This window comes from Lates calcarifer, linkage group LG2 (assembly GCF_001640805.2).
Source record: "Lates calcarifer isolate ASB-BC8 linkage group LG2, TLL_Latcal_v3, whole genome shotgun sequence".
In the NCBI taxonomy this organism is placed as follows: Eukaryota; Metazoa; Chordata; class Actinopteri; family Centropomidae; genus Lates; species Lates calcarifer.
This window is the reverse complement of record NC_066834.1, coordinates 23,121,085-23,138,400: the sequence shown is the minus strand read 5'-3', so window position 1 is coordinate 23,138,400 and position 17,316 is coordinate 23,121,085. Positions and strand designations below refer to the sequence as shown.

The 17,316-nt window shown below is 40.8% G+C and overlaps 1 long non-coding RNA gene across 1 annotated transcript; it reads right to left on the bottom strand.

Annotated features, from left to right (window-relative positions):
- Positions 1 to 561: 561 nt before the first annotated feature.
- Positions 562 to 17,041, bottom strand: LOC108876881 (uncharacterized). Its single transcript, XR_001960045.2, has 4 exons — positions 16,878 to 17,041; positions 14,172 to 14,247; positions 13,876 to 13,918; positions 562 to 709 (listed from the first exon to the last, which is right to left on the bottom strand). It is a non-coding gene; the product is annotated as an uncharacterized LOC108876881 (long non-coding RNA).
- Between the last annotated feature and the right edge of the window lie 275 nt (positions 17,042 to 17,316).

Genomic DNA, 17,316 nt, shown 5'->3' with positions numbered 1-17,316 from the left:
TATAGATCTATGGCCTATGAAGACACTGTAGGAGTTAGTCTAGGTTAGACAGTTGTTGGACCTTATAAATTAAATTCACTGAGATAATCTGAAGTTATGTATTGCAAACAGCCAACCAACCGACTGGTTCATAGAACAGATTGTGTACATGTATTGGTTGATATAGTAATGAATGGAACTTGTGAATGAAGGGAGCAGAGTGTCTGAGACACTGGAACATTTATGAATGAAGACCGACAGCAGGTAGAGATTCAGTAGTAGAAGGTTAAAAAAGGAAGCGTGGAAGAAAAAAATAATTCACTAAAGCTCTATTAAGAGAATATTATCTGGCTCATTTAAATTCACAAGGGGATTTCATAGCGTGTTGAAATACAGCTGGCACTGTTATCAAGAATGACAGACAAAGCATGAGCGGGTAAAGGGCCAATGGTGTGTTAAAGGTCACATTGACATGTGGCTCCAATCTTTCACCTGTGAACCTTTTGATGACAGTCAAACCTGTCTAAGCTCGGAGCTTCCTTCCTGTCTAGAAAAAAACTATAGTACAGTAGTCTGCACAGCTTCAACTCTTACCTACTCCTGTGGCCTCTGGAGGTCTGATGGTTGAGATGCATCCATATAACTGCAATGTCCACAGTTTGACTGCCAGCTGGGGGGCCTTTGCTGCATGTCATGCCCTTCTCTCCCTGCCCTTCTGTCATGTCTCTCTCTAGACAAATAAATAAAGGGCAAAAAAACAAAAAACAAACATTACTTCTCCTGCTATTTGCAGCATAGTCTGTATTTTTAGACATACTACCGCCACTAAGTAAAATATCTTAACAACTTTTGGATGAATTGCTTAGAACTATTGTACAGACATTGATGTTTTCCACAGGATGAATTGCAAGACTTTGGTGATCCCCTGACGTTCCATCTACTGCTATCAATTTCTCTAATACTTGGATTTATGTCCGAATACCTGCCAAAGTAACAACATTCCCATCAGCTGCAGATATCAAAATAAATCCAGCTCATGATTGTGTTTCTTCTAGGCTAATACATGCCTGGTTCCACAGCCTGAGTCTTGCCCATATACAGCATGACTGTCAGGTGCTACTTCCACATCTGGACCAGTTCTAGCATGCACACAGAAAATCTTTCAGCTGACAGCAGAGTATAATAGCCAGAATTATCCCAGATGTGGAAGTATACGGGCCAGACTCGGACCAAGGCCGGGCATACGTTGGGCCAGAAATTGTTTATTTCCTATTTCTTCGTGTTATTTGCGAATTAGCTAATGTTAGCATGCTAATGCACCATCACAAGGTGGTGACCGTCGGAAACATAATATCCTCTAAACATCAACGTGCTAGCATAGTCACTGTGTGCATGATAGCATACTTTCATTAGCATTTAGCTGTCCTTAAGTAGTCTACAGCATTGCACAGCTTCTAGCATGGCTATACACTTTCTTGTCAATTCATCAATACATGAAGCATTTACTCTTTAAAAGTAATTACTTTTACTCTGCGAAAGTAAATTATGACACAAAACAAGAAAACAAGGACACCCTCACATTTGAGAATGTGTAAACTGGAAATGTTTATAATTCTCACGCAATAAATGAACTAAACAATTAATCAACTAATATTTTTAGCAGTTGATTTTCTGTTGATCTACTAATTTTCTGAGGCTTACATCCACAACACAGTTGCACAAATCATCTTTCATCATGTCTCCAGTTCCTCCTCAGCTAATAACTTCTACACTGACATATGATCAGATGAATGTGTGTGTACATCTGTTTGTGTGTGTGTCTGTGCATAAACATGTGTGTTTGTATGATGAAAAGTGCACGCTCAGGAAAAGCCATTATGTTTACTAATGGTAAAATGATGTCAGAGAGGCTTTTTGAGCCACTTAGCTCTGCAACCAGATCAATAGTCCAGCTTTGGGATTATTTACACTGTCCGCATCTCATTTTAGGGTTACGTCCTGCTCATCACTCACAGTTAAATGTATGTTTCTGTAGCAGGCCGCTGAACAGGGCAGTTGTTTGGGTCAAACAACCATTTTCATGAACCTGATTAGGTATAGTGGGTGTCTATTATGGTATTGATTTTTGAGTCATTCTGGTTGAGATCATCAGCTAAGTGGGGTGACACATAGAACTGAACATAGACCTGAATCTGCAGGGAATTTATTGACCATGGAAAAGAAGCGCAAGCCCACATTTAGAGCAGTTCTGTTAGATCCAGCCGAGCTCAAATGGATTATTTACACTGATCACATTTCCTTTAAAGAATCCAAAGGAAAGAATACAAACACACACACACACACACACACACACACACACACACACACACACCTGCATTGTTAAAGACACAGGAATTTATGGTAAGTTCACAAAGAAATAAGTTGGAAAAATGATTATCTGATATAATTAGATGGTCATATGAGGGAATGACAATGCAGTACTGTGTTATTGATTCCTCATAATTTTACAGCTTGAGCAGGCAGCATTACAAATAAGACAACAGAGGGATGTGATTAACATTTTGCCAAACTGACAGAGATCCAAATCCGATGTTTGGTAGGTGTTTGGTTCACCAGCAGTCTAAAAATATCTGTATTGCAAAGCAATCTGAGGAGGATCAAGCTCTCCAGTGTTTGTTTACTGCTTCCTTCCTTTTCAATAGCCCCTCTATTTGAATCTGACATCACATTGTTTATTTCAGCATCTCCATGCCTGCCCGCAGAGGCCAAACGGCGAGGAGTGATGCTAAGATCTTGTAACATCGTATCTTTGATTCCTGAACCTCTGCCACAGTCCTGCCAAAGCGCCCGCTGCACTCTGCTCCCATGCTTCCCTACCTTTTCCGCCCCGTCACAGATGAGAGAGGAATACAAATGTGTGCAGTCCCTTGAAACCCAGCTCCCCGCAAACCAACCCCTTCCCCCAGCTCTCCTCCTCCTCCTCCTCCTCCTCCTCCCACTGCTATACCCCTTCTCCTACATCCACGCCACCCCCTGCTTTCCTCCTCCCTCCATCCCTGACTGCTCTCCTCCAAGGACAGCCAAAGACATTCTCCAGAGTGAGATAAGAGTGATTTCAGCCGACACAACGCAGCCTGTCTGTGGCAGCTGCCTGCGGGTGTTACCGGTGGAGCCACACTGAGATTGAGACTTTGAATACATGTTTGACTTGCTGTCTCACCACTAGTGATGTGTTGCACTGAAAAAAAAAAAAAAAAAAAACATCCATATTTGTCTTTCTTCATCAGTGACAGGGGCGACAGCAGATGGCAGAAAAACAGCACTTTAAAGCGTGGGCTGCTTGTCATGTTACAGATATACTACATGTGACCCAGGTTAAGAAGCCAAGGCCTGCAGCATGAATGATGAATGAATGGGACCTATTCTTAGTTGTCTGCAAAGGTACCATATGATGCGTGTTGTGTGTGAGCCGATTCTCTTCTCTGCTTCTTATCCCATACATACAGTATCAATACCCTTTCACATGACTGATCACTTGATGCTTGTTGTGATCTGGAGGTCTCTTTGTGGTGTTTTCATTTTATTCCCACCGAAAACCGATGAAATATGTGTTTCATGAACAGGCTGTTGAAGGTATTAGTAAATATTTAATGCCTGCCTCACCAAAACAATTCAAGGATTCAACAGCAGAAATAAATCATCGCTTCTCACCATTCAGCCTGCTGAATTACTCAATAATCGAATGGCTTTAATCAATTAATCAGGATTTTGTGTGAGAGAGAAAGACAGAGTGAAACATAGTTAAAAATGCAGCAGGTGACACTTGAACTCCAGCATCATGAATTTATATTTGTGCCAGCATGCAGTTCTTGACAGGGAATGTACGGGTTTTATGACCATCATCTATGAAGTTATTTGGCTGCAGGAGGACAAAGCAGAGAGAGGTGATTAAAAAGCAGAATGGAATGTCACACCTAATAGATACAGAGCCGGTCAGAGGAAATAGGAAAAGAGAACGGGAGGAGGAAGGAGGATGACAGGAAAGGGGAGAGAGGAGACAAAATGCAAAGGAAAAAAAACCCAAAACAGCTATTTAACTTTATGTGTGTGTGTGTGTGTGTGTGTGTGTTTGTCTGTGCACGCATGTCTGACAGAGTGTATCAATGCGTGTGAATCTTGTGTGTGTGTCCACGTGAAGGGCCTGTAGAGAAATTGGAGGAGTGTGTGACTGGAGGTGTTCTTGGCTCCCCCAATTTCAGGTGTAATTACCCAGACAGAAAATGAGAGGTAAGTGGACTAGACAGAGGCCCCCTTGAGTCCCCCTTCTCTTAGATACAGCCTCCACCCCCCCATCTTCTGTACAATACCAGGAGGACAACATTTACAGCTCTCAAAGGTACAGTATGTGCCACCTTGGCCTACAAGATAAAAAAAAAAAACGTTGCTAGCTTCACAGGGATATTTTTTAAACATCATATGTCAAATGTTTTAATTCCAGTTCCACTACACAGGGGTAGTAAATAGTTCAATGACAGGCAGACAGAAAAAAAGAAATAAAAGATATTTAGACTGATTCACCTGCTGAAAAAGTTTGAATGGTAAATGACTGTACTTATATAGCGCTTTTCTAGTCTTTCCAACCACTCAAAGCACTTTACACTACAGATCACATTCACCCCATTCACACACAGTCATACAGCACATGTTCTATATATAACGCGCTATCTAAACACGTTCACACACATCGGAGGCAATTTGGGGTTCAGTATCTTGCCCAAGGATACTTCGGCATGCAGACTGGAGGAGCCGGGAATCGAACCACGATCTTCTGATTGGTGGGCAACTGAGCCACAGGGTGGCTCAGGAGGTATAAGGAAATCATTGTTCAGCTTGTTCTCTCATTTATCTCTTTATCAATCTATACATTCTCTACCTTGAAAATACACACGGCTATATAGCTACTACCCATCCCCCAGGTACTACAAGTGATGAATAAATGAATCTGAATATTTTGGCTTTCATCAGTATGTCATTATGTGATCAAGTTAACTCTTTGCTTGCTACCTCTGTTGATAGTTTGTAAAAATGTGAGATTGAAGTTTTGTTTTTTTTGCTTTAACTTGCTATTATGAAGTTAATGTTGGTTGCACAATGTAATGGCTATAGAATAATGATACCATGTGTTAAGACCAGTTCCCAGTAAGCCTCACTTTCACTCAATCTCAGAATTCTGTCTGCCACTGGGTATGAAATCTCCTGGGAAAATGAAGGCATGATTTACAGTTATTGCATAACCAAAACAAGTAGAGGATAACACTTTTGTTTTTCTCGGTAGCTCTCGGTAGCTTTCCCCAGGTGGTGTAAATGGCAGACAGTGTAACTGCAGTAAATGTGGAGACTCTACCCAGCATAAGAAAAAGAGCCTGGCTATTAATTCTACATATTCCAGCAACCATGATATGCTTTTCTTACAATGGACCTCAGCTTTGCTACATTCACAGTCAGGGTTAAGTGGGATCTCCTGGGGAATGCACAGTTTATCCTCTCACACAAACTGGCCTGACCACACTGTAGGTTTAGGTGTACCCTGCAGGAATACAGATACAGCATGTGTCTACGGTATATCTTTTATGCAGTCTTCGTAGACAACAGCAAGGTCTAATGTCAGCAAAACCTTCAAACTGTTTAATGCTAACCTTGCTCAGTATCTCCAAAAGTGACTTGCAACCTTTTCTCGCAGCCGATCCACACTCTTTGAAATAGTGTCGTGACATTGGTTTCGCTGCTTTCAACAAATGTTGACTGCTTTCCCATAGCCAGCTGTAAGGCCGCCTTCTGACCTAGTAAAGACTGTTTTTGCCACACCTGCTCTGCTTCCCAAGCCTCGTTTTGGGCAGTACATTTGTGATCCAATGTTACAAATATTGTCTGGGTGACAGGTTGCCAAGAGAGCGCGCCAACTGGAAGCTGTTAGTCCTCCCACTCTCTCCTACATTTGGCTGCCAATCCTTTCACTGAATCATTTCCAGGTTAAGGATGCACATGGTACAGAAACAACCCAACCACAGATCTACAGTACTGTATATGTACCCTACACATCTTTTAGAGAGTAAATTTTTTGGCAGTTGTAGATGTTCCTTGATTGTGTACGTCGGTGCCATGGGAGGTCCAGTGATAGCGGAAAACTGTCCAACTTCATCTTTTGGCTAATCTCTCTCTCATCTCAATGGTTTTCTTTGTGGCAACAGCAAATTCTTCCAATCCAAACCACTCAGAAAGGTACTGCATCTACAACCATCTCATGCACTGGGCCCGTAAAGAAAACATCACAAGTATTCTGTCTGCTAAGTTGGCAAATTGGCACCATCTGTGACATACTGCACCATTATCTGTTCTGTTAGTCAACTGATGTAGTATCTCATATACAGTGTCTGAGGATCATGCAGTTATTATAATAAAGTTTACATTTACTTGATAATTTAACATGTTTAACAGCTATGTTTACTGGATGTATTAAGTTACTGATTCTTACAATTTGTTACACTGTGTTTCAGAGTGATTGGTTACTGTGCAGGTTAACAGTTTACCACTATGCAAAGGACTAGTGCTTTTGATTGATACCACTGGATATGTTGCTGCTCACAGCCAGCCTGGCTTCTGACCTCTGTAATGCCACCCATTGACAGCTCTCTCTCCGCCAGCTGGAGAAAACAATTAACGGATGTAGCCATCTAGCTACATCCATGACAAAGTCAGGAAATTACCACAAACATGGTGACAAGTGTGGATGGGACTGATGAAGGTTGTTGTAAGCTGACTTACAGGAACATCGCCTTCTGAAAAAAAAAAACATTCAGAAAAAGTTAATTGCTCCTGGCAACCACCATTACCACAGCTTTTTTTTTTGTGCATGCATAATATTTCTCATTTAAGTCTCTGTTGCTCTGTAATGTCATACAGAGCTGGGAAGCAGAGATTGCTGTGATCAGTTTTGTCTCCATGTTGTTATTTGGGCAACACCACTGTGCATTCAGTTCCTGCAGGAGTAATCATCAAAGGACACATAAACAAAAGCCCCATGCCAAGCTGTTGGGTACCTTTTTGCCTCATTGAATCTCTGTTACCAGCATTTGTGTGTGCATTAAAGCTTCAATTGAAAATGACTGGTGTCCTGCCTCTTCCTGTATCTTTGTCTCTCTTGCATGTGCGAACACACGGTGCTCCAAACTAATATGCTCGAAGACTAGACTCTCTGAAAACACTGAAATCTGTTGAGGATGCTAGTCTGTGACATTTGCTACTTAGTTGAGACATCATCGCAAAGAGGTGAAGACCCTGCGCTCTTTCTCTCTTTGTACAGTTCACCCAAGGCTGTGTGGATGGATGGCTCCCTGTCAAACTGCTAAATTGTTAAGCCTATAATATTCAGGTCTCTGGCATTTGTGTGCAGATTGCTAGAGCGAGGTCGAAATGCAAGGAGACATTTTTTATGGTGTGACCTTCTCAGCAGACACCCCCTCCTCTCTCCTCCTCCTCCCATCTCTCTCTCTCTCTCCCTCCCTCTGTCTGCATTCCCCACTCTGTCTGTGTTTGTAACATTTCCCCACACGGCTCAACGGGTGGTTTTATTTATATGAGATGTATCTGAGCATCCCCTGCTTTCACCAGCTGAAGAAAACTGCGTCCACTGAGTCGTACACAAACACAAACACACACCACACGAGAGAAACTGATAACTGATGAGGAAAAAGACAATTCAGAGTTACCAGCAAGTGAGAAACAAATACAGATTTTCTCTCATCTTCTGTCATCATCCTCTTTTTTAGTGGTTCTTAACCACCAGACTCACATTGTGAATGTAATTTTTGTTCCTTTTTTCTTTTCTTTTTTCCCCCCATTTTTTGAAAATTGAATCATGGAACAAGGGAAGCTAGAATAAAGTCAAACAAAATGATTATCAGTAGAGTCACAGGCCGCTATTCACCCTTGGGCAAGGTGATGGAGCTGGCAGGTGGTGAACACAGGGAAGGTTGGTAAAGTAGAAAACAGAAACGCATAACTGGAAAAATGTCTATGGACATGCTTTAGAGGGACAATACTCCCTGTTCTGCAGTAAAGATTATAAATAACCAGTTAAATACCTGGTGTGCTTTCCAGTCATGTGAGCGTGTGTGTCTGTTGAAACGTGCGTGAGGTGTTAATTTGGCCTGCTGATGGTTGTGCACTGCAGGTGTGTGTCTTTTGTGCAGTATTTTGCATTTGTGCAAACTTGAAACTGGCTTTACACACTCACACACCCTTTTCTCCCTGTTCCTTGTTTTCTTGGTCTAACATGTAAACACTATAACCAAATACAGATCCATTATGCAGATAAGGACAGCATGCACAGATATGAATATCAGCATAAATGGAGAAGTAGTGTATGTGTGTGTGTGTGTGTGTGTGTGTGTGTGTGTGTGCTGGGGGTTGTTTTATTTTGCTGTTTTGCAAAAATGTTTTCACATATTTGATAACTACAAGCAGAAACCCCATATATTGAAGCTGCAATAAAGCCCTCTTATCAAATAAGCTTCTCACAGTGCCTCTAGTCTGAAAACACTGGGTAGACTGTAGTCAAACCTGGATTGTACACACTCTCACGTCAGAGCAGCTCCACATAACTCTAGTCACTGTTTAGCTCTTCAAACTGAAAATAGAGATAATTATAGTGTGCACACTAAAAGACTTCCTAATCATTTTTGATTAACTTACAATAGGAATAAGAAGCCTGTGGACATTACCTGAGCCCCTCTTACTCCTCCTTTTCCACCACCTCTTCTCTTGTATGTGGATATTATGACGTGATTCTGCTGATAATACCCTCCAGGTCTATTCAGTCCTGGTTTATTCAGTCACAGTAGTCACTTGGTGTTGAGGGTTTTTTTTGGCTTGCTAATTATGATGCCAATGCAATAAGAAACAAAATGCCAGTCTCATGCTATACCTGAATTCTAAGGGGGATGTAGGCAGCCAGAGTGGTTTGTCTCAGTACAAGATAAATTGAAAAAGCTACAGATGAGAATATGAAAGTATTTAATGTCATTAATAATTAAAATATGAGATCAAATTTACCATCTACAGGCATCCAGTTGACTCACTGTTATCTATTTAATAATTAACTCTAATGCCTGAAGTTGAGATAAACAAATAGATTTTGCTTACTTAAAACTGCGTTCAGCAAAATAATTTAATTTGTCCAGGCAGGAAAGATAGTTAAATCCCCCTAAAAAAAGAATAAAGTCAAACCTACTTTTCACAAACTTGTGATACTATTTATGGTCTACATTTTTTTTAGCAGTCACCATACAGTTTATTTACAGTTTTGAGTCTCCCATTTACATTTATTTATTATTATTAAAACAATGCAAGTTGTCAGAATGCACTGTAAACCAGTTTTCCTTTGACATATGTCTAACAAAGCTTGCTGATACCACCAGTAATCACCACTGTCATCAAATCAACCAGGACTTAAATCTTGCACTATTGTATTTGTGTAAGGGGGAAAGCAGAAAAGTGTTTGTACTGTAATCATAGGGTAATACATACAGGGTAATATATGATTAAACAACACTCTCCACTATATTCTTGGACACCTAATAACATTAACATCAAGAAAATACAGCTGAATCTGAGTAAAGAATGTCTTGATCCCTCTCTGGTATTAATGCAATTTCAGTTATAGCTTCCATCAGCTTCCAATTCTTTGCACTCTGCCTTGCACCTTCTCCCTCTAACACACACAGTCACACACACACACATATATTCAAACTCACAGATATGTCAGTGTCAGCAGAAAGCAGTTTTATAATCAATTTGGACTCGGGGGTGGAGTGGGTTGATGTTCCTTACAGCAAAGTAAATCCCAAAGTGACTGTTGCTCATACAGTACAAGCATGGGCAATCAATTTCACCAGTCTGACCACTGGAGAACTGGGTGTTGTGCAAGATATAAGCTGAGCCAGGGTTTAGGCAGAGAGCAACAGTTTCCTCAGCGCTCCCTCAGAGTGAGGTACACTTAGTTCTTCATGTCCTCATGCAGAATTTTATTTCCACTTTGCACCTTATTTCTGCATCAGTGCTGAACCATTGCTGAAAGAGCCACACATCTAAAGATGATCCATGATTACATTTACTCCATGATGTTCTCCTGTTGAGGAGATGAATATTCACTGACAGTACCAAATATTAATATCAGTTCCCCAACACTAAGCTACCTTCTGGAAACCAGAATCTCTGTTGCCTTAAAAATCCCATTTTAATGTGTTCCTTCATGTGTTGGATTTGCTGGCAGAGTTTGCAGAGAGAATGTTAGGAGATTGCAAATACAAAAAGTGACAGGTAAAAGAAGCATGAAAAGATGATTTACCTCTTATGCAGTGCTGCATTTCAGAGCAATATCTGTCTTTTCCAGTAAAGTTATGCACTTTCACAAGATATGCCAATTTGACGTAGATTCATCAGAGTCATTTGTATTCCTCTGAGGTCCTTTAGTTTTATTGGCAATCTTATAAATGTGACTCTCTGAAATTGTAGGCTGCTTTAACAGTGGGGGCATCAGGTTTTAATCTGGCTTAAAAGCCCATTAAAACCCATGAATCAGTTGGCATGATAAGGAACTGTGGAGGACACAGTCGCCTTTCCCCCTTTAAGAACTGTGTAATTACTTCTCTCATGTTTTATATAGATTAATGAGAACACAATTTTCTGGGAACCATTGGTGAGCTATATCTCATCCCCAGAGATGAGGACAAATATCTTTGTGTCTCCAAGATCTTGTGACTCAGGATATTTATTTTTATTTTTTGGTTAAGTTATTGCTGTAGTGGTTTTACAGGGATCTGATGAAGGATCTCATGAAACCTGCTGTGGGCCCCACATGGACTACAAGTTGAGCCCCAATCGGGAACCAGGGTGCAAAAAAAAAAAAAAAAAAAAAAAAAAAACTGTCACTCCAGTCACTGTCACTCCTTGTCAGTCTGCCCATGTTGATCATGTAAGAGGCAAAGGTGAGTTCAATCATGGACTTAAGAAGGTGGACATAAAAAAGGCGGGCCCATGGGTCCAATGTGTACCTGTTCTTGACCCAATCATTACATTTATTCTCACAGCAAAGGACCTATGTGGGGCCACCATGGCAGTCCACATGGTTGGACACGCATGGGGGCTGTTTGAGGCTGATGGGTTTTTTGGGGGGCCCTTGGGGGACCCACATGGACATGATTTCTGAGCCATATAAACATGTGCATCACCTCATACTTGCCTGTAAAGGTGTATCTGTCAATTCAAACTTAATCTGAGTACAAGTACAATCACTGTTGTGTTCCATGCTGTAATCTGTTAACTCTTCCCTCATTAACTTCTACCATTAATTACTGAGGTACATTTATCAAGGTGAAAAATTAGGATTCATACAGTAGCTTTTACCTGAATCTAATTGCATTTATTTACCCAGTGCATTAGAATATTCATGCACTTGAAAGCAGAAGCTCATCTCTCTGTTCCTAGACCGCTGCAACTTGTTTTGCCTGTCTCGCAGTTGTTGTAAAACATGCAAATCTTTGCCAGTAAGCCAGAACACACCTGTTGAAATCTGGTGGTCTGGCCAAAATCTGCCTCTTCAAAAAGCACCAAGAGAAAATGTGAGGATGCTTCTTTCATTCAGCAGCCTCCACACTCAGCGCACCATGCTCTCAGACCCACGCACACCTGTTCGCAGAGCTGGTCTCCTCTTCCCGTCATCTAATTTGTGATTCATATCAAATGGATGCATGGCTAATGTACAAAGTACTGGCTTGCTATTTGATTCTGGATATTATCTGGATCTGTTCCACAACCTGATAATGATGACAGCTATCTCTCTCTCTGTCTCTGTGTGTGTGTGTGTGTGTATGTGTGCGTGTACGGTGTGTGTATTTGAGATGTACAGAGAGAAACGTTGATTGTCCCTTGGTCCATGCACAGCTATTAATGAGACACCACAGTCATCGTTTGTACCATCTCCTCAGTGCTGATGAAACACTGTTCAGTCTATGCAGCTCCAAACAGCCTTTCACCGTGTTTTCACAGAAAACCAAAGCCCCCATCAGTAACCCCAGCCCAAAGTGTATTGTCATTCCCCTCATGCTTATTTAATCATTGTTCTGTCTATCTCACACTGTCATATTCTCTCTTCCCAACTACCTCTTTCATTTCGAAACCTCAGTTACACTTAAAACTGCAGCACACGAAATCTGTGGTATTTACTATAGACTGTACATAGAACACATCAGAAACCCGGTGAAGTGAAGGGTATGTACAGATTTTTCTAATGGCATCATAATAATAATACCCATGTCCGTTTTTACATAAAAAAATACATTCTAAAAGGTCGTAAAGCAGACGTGAGGCTTTAGCACATTGAGCTGGCCAAGTCAAGGTGGTATCTTCCACGGTAACAGCCTCTTTTTTTTGCATAAAAATCCTGCTTTGAGTTCATGGACAATATCTACTTGCCAAGCGACAGTGAATTCATATGTGCTGATTGTTGCAAGTGGGTTTGTTGAGACACAACATCGATAGTAAACTCAGACTCACAACTACCAGAAGATATTTGCTTGATTTGAGTGGTTTGCACCGCGGAAACCACACATTCACTTCAGCTGAACTGCACAACACACTCTGCACAGACTGAGGACTGTGGATTTTGACCCTTATGTCTCATAAGGAAGGAATCTCTTTGCAACCAGTATGGAGAACCATTTTTTATAATGGTTAGATCCTCAATCTATGAATCATTTATTGATCTCTGATTAACTCTGAATTACACATACAGTTAAGTATTTTTAGAAGCTATTTTTCATTACTTTATGATTACATTACTATATCTGTGTCCTTCACCAGAGCATATGTTTGATTTTGACACTGGTGGAGTCTGCAGGGGCTCCGCTGGAAGCTGTGTTTGAGGCTGAGGGACACGTCCTTATTGTCCCCACTAAATTCTCCACCCGTGTCCCCTCAAGTAAAGTAAGAGGTCATCTTACCAAAACTGACAAGCAGCTGCTGAGTTTTTTACTGGGAATCTACAGTTCGCAGCTCCCAGCTCCAGGTTCTTAATGACAAACCAAAGACAGCAAATAAATTGAAAAAGATTGTAATCAATCAATTCTTCATTTATACGTCTTCCTATCAGTTTCTCCTGTCACTCTCTCCCCACTTTCAATCAATCCTATTTCTATGTCCCCATCTATCACTTGCCCTTTCTCCTCCTGCTTATCCTTCTGCCTACCCATATATTTATCTCACGTCTCCTTCAGCTCTCTCTCCCCTGTATCCCCACCCACACACCCTCCCCATTTCCTCTTGATCTTCCTCCCTTCCTCTCTTTCTATCTTTCTATCTATTAGTTTTTCTCTCCATCAGTGTTATCACGCCACGCTACAGCCTCGCTGATGTAAACTGACATGTGAAATATAGCTAATTGGAAGGTCTGGCACTATTTAATCCCATCTGACAAAAAATCCATTTTTCCCCTTCCCTCTTTCTATGCAACATTCATCAACTCAGAAACAAACTTGTTGCTTGAGGTATGTAAGGATCAATTGTAACTGAGTCATGTGCTTCCTATTTCAAAAGAGGAATGACAGTATATTTCCAACATTGTTTTCTGAGACTCTTGAGGCTACATTGGTCTTGACATCGGTGGCTGATAGGCAAGAGTAGCATTTTATTGATGTGAGGTAAAAAATAAACTGCTTTGTTGGTAGATATATGGAAAGTATTGGCTCCTTATACGTCTTCCACATTTTGTTGTGTTGCAGACTTTTTGAATGGGAAAGAACCCTTCAGGAAAACAATGGTCCATTCTTGTTTACCACTTACCTTTGCTGCTGCATTGCTGTATTTCTTAGCTTGTTATCGCCACCTGTAGATTGGTGTAATAGTGTGAGATCATTAGCAGAAATGTGCATAGCTTCCATGGGTACACGGGAACCAACAAAATGAGGATCCACTCCTCACATATTGCTCCAAAGCACTACTAGTGGTCAAGAATTCCACAGGGTACCTTTACATAAATAAGTGTAGACATTTAGATTTAACACAAATGATGGGAAAAGGTATTGTGATACTGGAGCAGTTCAGTAAGAATGACTGTTAGTAGGACATGGGTAACAAACCTTGACCTCCTGTGTTACAGTGTGACATTTTGCTGATCCTCCCATTCACCTCCACATCTTCATCCTCATCGTCCTCCTGAATGAAGAGAGTCATAATTACTATGGCTGCTACTATAAATACTAAGATTTTGTCACTTGAGCACAAACATTGTTTTGGGGCATTAGCTCAAACAACTGATGTTGCGGTTTTTCTTCAAGGAGCAGTTATCAAAATAATATATTTATATTTTATCCAAAAAGTCAATATGATGCCCTAAGAATCCAAACTCAGTTTATTACTCCTTTTATTTTTACTCCTGATATGTGCCATTAACCACCAGCTTTGGATAGGAAGAACAAGAATTAAATTGCAAAGAGAAGACACATCTCTGCAAGATGACTGGTCTCACTTGCCATAATAGAGACAGGAGCAGAATCAGTGGGAGCTGAGAAGAGGATGCGATTGCTCTGATTGCCCCTTTTCCACCACAACTCTGACCAGGATTATTAGCAAGAAAATGTATGATTGGAAACCTCAATTTAAAATGGGTTGTGTGGTGTTGTGGTTACAATGAGTTAACTGGCCCCACACTCTGCTGTCTATTTCTTTCTGACTATAAGCTCTCTGCAGTGATGGAATGGCCAAAGTAGTAACTGGGTACATTTACTCAAGTAATGGTCTTGATTGAGCATTTTCATTTCATGTCCCTTTATACATTTCAGAGACTGATTAACCCAACAGTAGATAAAGATGTAAAAAAAAATATTGCTACCTGAACCAGCTACAAGCATAACAATTCTCTCACATTATTGCATCAGTAATCAGTAGTCATCATCCAAATCATCATCAGTAATAAAAATCACTACATTAAAGTTCAGAAAATATATATTTGATTCAACAAAATTTTTTAAATCAATTGACTGGAATTGGATACACATTCAATTTATCTCACGACACAAGCAGATGTTCTTGCTCGTTTTAAGAAAATTAGACTTTTAAGACTGGACATAAAAGTACTTGATAAGATGGGGATTTCTGCAATTAGGGCCCATTCTACCCCCATAACAAGTACTTTTATTTTACAGCTTAAGGGCATTTTACTGATAATATTTTTGTATTATTGCTTCAGTAAAATTTTGATGCGAGAGCTGTAACACTATCTTAGTATTTGAAATTGTGGTATTATTACTTAGACTTAGGTTCTGAATACCCCTCCACTACTTGCTTTGATACTGTGTCTCTGTCCATCAGCACCTGAATCCTGAGCTAATGTCCATTCATTGCTATCACTGCCAATAAGTAACTCTCACTGTCTGATGTGAAAAAAATCTCAACTATCCCTTTACCACATAAATGTTTACCCCTTTGACCTCAACTTTCAACATAATTCCCTTGTGACTGATGGGAAAATTCATTCTTGTAATCAGGGCGAAGGCGCTCCCAGGCTCCTCTTAGCATGTCATTTTGTCATCCACCGCTGCATAATCCTTCTATCTCCACAGAGCGGGCCAGGGCAGTGAATTAATAATACTCTCTGAAGGCTGCGGCTCAAACCTCTCTCAAAAATGAGGTCCGACAAAGTCTCCACTCTAATTGTATAAGCATTGCCACTTTTTGCCCGCTTCCAGGCACATCAGTGGAAGTGATGCTTGCAAGTGCTGCCCTCTTGGCCCCGGCGCTGCTGTCATATCTCTGCCCTGCCAGCTACCCCCTCAGTGGGAAATCAAATACACTTAATGGAGAGAGGAAACATTACCACTGTAATCGAACCTGGAACGAGATAAGTGTGTCACCAATCACCACCTTCCTGCATATCGTCGCTGTGGTGGAAAAACCTTTTACCGTAACTCCAGTGTCAGCAGTCTTCATGATTTCACTTGAATGGTAGGATGACATGAGGTTTCATGCGCTGAATGTATTCAGTGGCCTTGAGGCACATGAAACCCATTCAAAACCCATACTAGAATTTCACCAATGCACAGCAGGCAATCCTAAAATTCAGGAGAAGTTCCTTTTTTAAAATGACAAGGCTGTAATAACAATAATGTGACTATATGGAAATACAGGCCTTTTATTCTGGTATTTGATGCGTTTGTGTTGCTCACAGATGGTCACTCAGCAACACAGACAGACAGACACACACACACACTGAGCCACACATGTCCATCCACTGATGGCCTAAGCAGCTTCTGGTGGGCTACAGAGTGCACGGCCAGTGGATCAAGTTCCCCCTTTGATTGAGGTCAGTGTTCCTAAGAGCAGAGGCTTAGTGGTGCTCGGCTCACCACAATCCAGCTCCTGTTTCAGGGGGAAATGGACAGACCTCAGAGGGCAACCTCAAGGTGAAAGACATGATAAGTGTTGGGGAGTACTGGAGGATTGATGCTGTGTCACACATTAAAGATGTGGATTGGTTCTGTTGAGTCAGAGGACTGAGGTTTCTGAGAGATGCTGACAGACTTTAAATATAAAGTTACTGAAAGAACTATTGTTTTGTTCTTAAGCAGTTCAAAGAGTTTGTAACTTATCTGAATGGGAGATTCAGCTGAATTAAAGAAAGAGGGAATAATGGGCAAATATATTGCCGTGTCATCATGGTTAAAACACACAAAAATCCAAAACCCTAATGATGATCTGTCATGATTAGGGCGAGTAGACAAAGGACTGGAGCAGTTTGTTCATTTATTTGAATTAAAGCCACAAACAAAATGAAAACAAAAGCTTACTGTGATGATGAGGCAAGTCCACAAAGTCCAAGGGAGAGGTTTGGCAAAAAAACACAAGGAGTCCAAGAGAACATGAGATAGTCCACAAAAACCACAAGCAGAGTGCAAATAAACAGGGAGGAGATGAGACAGTACACAGGGGATGATTACTGATGGGACACAGGTGGGACTGAAAACAAGGCGGGAAAGACACAAAGACAGGAAGTAAAGTACATAAGGTAAATCAGGAAATGTACCTACAAAATAAAACAGGAAGTGCTAAACCACAAGTGACACAAGAGGGAGGAACACTAAAATAAAACAAGAACTAAAAGTCACTCTGGGAACAGGTCACGACCTGATTGTGTTTTTGCCAAATGGCAGCCTATAAACAAAAGTCTTCTGAACTGATTGTTTTTAAATACCACTGACAATTTTGTAGTTTTGTCTAAAAATTAAT